This window comes from Coregonus clupeaformis, chromosome 38 (genome assembly GCF_020615455.1).
Source record: "Coregonus clupeaformis isolate EN_2021a chromosome 38, ASM2061545v1, whole genome shotgun sequence".
In the NCBI taxonomy this organism is placed as follows: Eukaryota; Metazoa; Chordata; class Actinopteri; order Salmoniformes; family Salmonidae; genus Coregonus; species Coregonus clupeaformis.
In genome coordinates, this window is record NC_059229.1 from 4,269,261 (window position 1) to 4,274,652 (window position 5,392).

Sequence of the window (5,392 nt, forward strand, 5' to 3'; positions counted from 1 at the left end):
CTCCTAAAAGTCCAGTCACTGCCAAACCCTCTGACTCAGCTGGACACAGAGCTGTCACATGAAAACATGAGAAATAGTCCAGTTCATATTAAAACCTGTCACCCCAACACTTCATCTTTCTAAATGTACTGTTACACACTATTTGTATGAATACATAAAACACACACTTAAGTACCTACAGTATGTCATAAAACTGTAATACAACTGAGTGAACTCACCTAACAGAAGGGTAACCATGGTGATGAAGACTTTCTCCATGCTGCTCTACCCCAACTCTCTCTCTCTCTCTCTCTCTCTCTCTCTCTCTTTCTTCCACTTTCTCCCCCTTCTTCTCTCTCTCTCTCTCTCTCTCTCTCTCTCTCTCTCTCTCTCTCTCTCTCTCTCTCTCTCTCTCTCTCTCTCTCTCTCTCTCTCTCTCTCTCTCTCTGTGGAGAACACTGAAAGTACTGGGGAGTGGCTTCCGTCTGGCGACTCTACCATAAAGGCCTGATTGGTGCAGGAATGGTTGTTCTTCTGGAAGGGTCTCCCATCTCCACAGAGGAACTCTGGAGCGCTGTCAGAGTGACCATTGGGTTCTTGGTCACATCCCTGACCAAGGCCCTTCTCCCCCGATTGCTCAGTTTGGCCGGGCGGCCAGCTCTAGGAAGAGTCTTGGTGGTTCCAAACGCCTTCCATTTAAGAATGATGGAGGCCACTGTGTTCTTGGGGACCTTCAATGCTGCAGAATTTTTTTTGGTACCCTTCCCCTGAGCTGTGCCCCGACACAATCCTGTCTCGGATCTCTACGGACAAGCTTGGTTTTTGCTCTGACATGCACGGTCAACTGTGGGACCAATCAATTGATTTTACCACAGGTGGACTCTAATCAAGTTGTAGAAACTTCTCAAGGATGGTCAATAGAAACAGGATGAACCTGAGCTTAATTTCGAGTCTCATAGCAAAGGGTCTGAATTCTTATGTAAATAAGGTATTTCAGTTTTTTTGTTTTTAATACATTAGCAAAAATTTCTAAAAACCTGTTCTTGCTTTGTCATTATGGGGCATTATGTGTAGATTGATGAGGAATATATATATATATTTTTTTCATTTTAGAAGAAGGCTAACGTAACAAAATTTAGAAAAAGTCAATATATTTTATACAATGTTTATTAACTAGTGACGACCATGAGAGAGTGTTGAATTTGGTCAACATAAACAGATTTATATTACACCAAAAAACACAATATAATAGTACAGGGTAACAATAATAATAATAATAATAATAATAATAATAATAATAATAATAATAATAATAATAATAATAATAATAATAATAATCAACTGGGTGATTATCACTAGAAGTCTCAGTCAGAGACAGTATAAGTCTTCTCCCAGTAATACCAGAGACAGTATAACTCTTCTCCCAGTAATACCAGAGACAGTATAACTCTTCTCCCAGTAATACTAGTATAAGTCTCAGTCAGAAAGAGACAGTATATATCTTCTCCCAGTAATACTAGTAGAGGTGTCAGCCAGAGACAGTATAACTCTTATCCCAGTAATACCAGTGGAAGTCTCAGTCAGAGACAGTATAACTTCAGTATAAAATATTAAAATGTAAATAGTTGTTTTTATTTGTCTTCTGTTTGTCTTCTTTGAAAGTGATGAAGATGATGCAGATGGTGATGATGACCAATTCAGTAACTGGGTGTTCAATTATATAGGTTGAGACACACTAACCATTTCCTTGAAATAGCCCACGTGTCCTGCGTGTTTTCTGAACGGATCTCATGCTGCAAGTCTGTGGTCGCGTTATGAAACATTTTCAAAATGTCTGTTCAGTTTAAAACCACAAGAGAACACCATAGAAGATTCTGAGAGGGAAGAATGGGCGGGTCAAGTAAAATGTCCACTTCTATTTCAGCACTAAAGTACTGTCTATGTTGTATGCTGTATCAAGAAATACAAACATCCTAAGAAATAGCCGGTTGTTCCACATTTATTTTCAACTTGATATCAGAACAACATTTATGTCAACATGAAGATTTTTTCTCTTTTACAAAAAAGTCAAACTTTCAACATAGGCCAGAAATACAGTATTTCATAATGTCAATGTCACTTACATGTTGGGCACAACACATTATATACAGAATATTTATATACATATTTATTTCTTATATATTTTATACTAATGTAAAATAAAGTTACATGATAGAGAAGTGAATAACCAAAAGAAGTCTCCCAGTCTAGTCCAGAAGTCTCCCAGTCTAGTCCAGAAGTCTCCCAGTCTGGTCCAGAAGTCTCCCAGTCTAGTCCAGAAGTCTCCCAGTCTGGTCCAGAAATCTCCCAGTCTAGTCCAGAAGTCTCCCAGTCTGGTCCAGAAGTCTCCCATTCTGGTCCATAAGTCGATTATTAATGAATTCATTAGATTGTCTGATATCACAGTTGGGAGAAAAGACTCCAAACTACACTGTAAAAAAAATAGGCCAGTCACCTTTAAGTTACTGTAAAAAAAAGTACAGTATATTATTGTAAATGCAACAGAAACTTTGGTTTGTAATGTACTGTTAAACCTGAGTTTCTTTGGAATTTACAATAACATACTGTACTTTTTTAAAGTAATGTGTTTGGTTGCAGTACGTTTCCGTAAAAACAACATGATTCTTTTTACAGTGTACTTGCTAGCATCTAGTAAGTGAGTATCTTAAGTAGACTCAGCGATATGAAGTAGATGCATAAAGTAAACAGCATAGTGGGTCATTTTCCGCAACAACTAAGAACGTTTAAATGCGAGGGTAGACTTCTCGGATGTTTTGGTCACAGACCTACCACGCTGTGTCAGGATGAAGCGAACCTGTGCACATGAGCATGTACCTGTGTGAGAGCGAAGTCTTGCATGTTGCCCATCGCAATATCTGTGGTGGTGCTCGTGGCAATGTCATTTTGCTGAGTTTTTATAAACATGTTCACTGGTGATTTTGGATGGTAAAAAGTACCAACATTGAAGCCTATATTACAACAGGAGGCAACATAGGCAGACTTTGTCTTTTTTGGCTGGGGTGTTCACGGGCGCAGGGGAAAACAGTCTGCCTATGGGAGGCAATAGAAACACTTCCACTTCAAAAGCCGCAAATTAGTCCCTAAATCCAATATTTGTTTGCAGTTCCAGGTTTTGGTAAATTGAATCTTGGTTTGCAGTCTTCTGGTTCATGGTTTGGTTAGTTGAATCTTGGGTTGTTGCGGTGTTGGGGTTCAGGCTTTGGTAAATTGAATCTTGGTTTGCAGTGTTGGGGTTCAGGGTTTGGTAGACAGCATCATCGTTTTTGATATGAACCATGGTGTCTGTAGCAGGGTCATTCTCATAGTCCTGGTTCCCCTGAAAAGTTACAACAACATTAGGCCATAATCGGTACCATCAGACAGTGGTGTTATGTCCATAGTCCTTATTTGGGGAAATATGAACGTGCTTTATTCTGTATTCATGTTGTATAAATACATTTGATGAATTGTTACAGGTGATGATCTGAATGGTTAGGTTAAATCTGTTAATCTGTTAGCTCAGCAGACACCCCGATGACCAACCACCCCATCCTAACCTTTAACCCCTCACCTCCTCACTGTTTCCTGGGTGGGTGTTTGTTCTGCTAGAGGTCTGTCTGCTGGAGGAGACCAGCCCTGTGGAACCCACAACATCTTAAATAGAGTACACACTTGTAATGTTTTGTGTGTGTGTGGGCGTGTGTGCGTGTGTGTCTGAAACATACCTTGCACCTTGTTACATTTCCATCTGTAGACTGTGAACAGGATGACAGTTAACACCAACACAGTTAGACACACAGACACCATGATCACTACAAACTCCATTGGGATTGATGGTGATGTGGATGATGACGGGGAGACAGATGACGGTCCAGGGTAATTGGAGGTCCCTGGGGTGGATGAAGAGGTGGGTGAGGTTGGTGGTGCGGATGGTGGTGCAGGAGACCTGGATATCACTGAGGTGAAAACATCATGTACAGTGGGGGAAAAAAAGTATTTAGTCAGCCACCAATTGTGCAAGTTCTCCCACTTAAAAAGATGAGAGAGGCCTGTAATTTTCATCTTAGGTACTGTAGTGTATTAAGAATTATGACTTTGCTAATGTTTTTAAGTGGAACCTGAGAGGATGTTTATTCAGTTTCAGAGGGAGCCGTTTTAGGGTGACACCCCATAGAACAGACAGAGTCTGTGTGTTGTAGACAGGGGATTGGACAATATGGGGAACCCCCCATATTTTGGGAAAGATTATAAGTACTGGGTTTGAACAAAGAACATTAGAGCAGCAGACATATTCTTTTCGGACACTGCTCTCCGGATGCTCTAGACATCTGTAAACTTATGCTGAAATCTTGTGATATGAATAAAACTTATGATCAAAGTTCAGTATAAGCGGACTCCTTTGTTTAACAGCATAATTAGCAACATTGACTCGACACTACAGTACACGTCAACTATGACAGACAAATTGAGATTTTTTTTCTCCAGAAAATCACATTGTAGGATTTTTAATGAATTTATTTTCAAATTATGGTGGAAAATAAATATTTGGTCACCTACAAACAAGCAAGATTTCTGGCTCTCACAGACCTGTAACTTCTTCTTTAAGAGGCTCCTCTGTCCTCCACTCGTTACCTGTATTAATGGCACCTGTTTGAACTTGTTATCAGTATAAAAGACACCTGTCCACAACCTCAAACAGCCACACTCCAAACTCCACTATGGCCAAGACCAAAGAGCTGTCAAAGGACACCAGAAACAAAATTGTAGACCTGCACCAGGCTGGGAAGACTGAATCTGCAATAGGTAAGCAGCTTGGTTTGAAGAAATCAACTGTGGGAGCAATTATTAGGAAATGGAAGACAAACAAGACCACTGATAATCTCCCTCGATCTGGGGCTCCACGCAAGATCTCACCCCGTGGGGTCAAAATGATCACAAAAACGGTGAGCAAAAATCCCAGAACCACACGGGGGGACCTAGTGAATGACCTGCAGAGAGCTGGGACCAAAGTAACAAAGCCTACCATCAGTAACACACTACGCCACCAGGGACTCAAATCCTGCAGTGCCAGACGTGTCCCCCTGCTTAAGCCAGTACATGTCCAGGCCCGTCTGAAGTTTGCTAGAGTGCATTTGGATGATCCAGAAGAGGATTGGGAGAATGTCATATGGTCAGATGAAACCAAAATATAACGTTTTGGTAAAAACTCAACTCGTCGTGTTTGGAGGACAAAGAATGCTGAATTGCATCCAAAGAACACCATACCTACTGTGAAGCATGGGGGTGGAAACATCATGCTTTGGGGCTGTTTTTCTGCAAAGGGACCAGGACGACTGATCCGTGTAAAGGAAAGAATGAATGGGGCCATGTATCG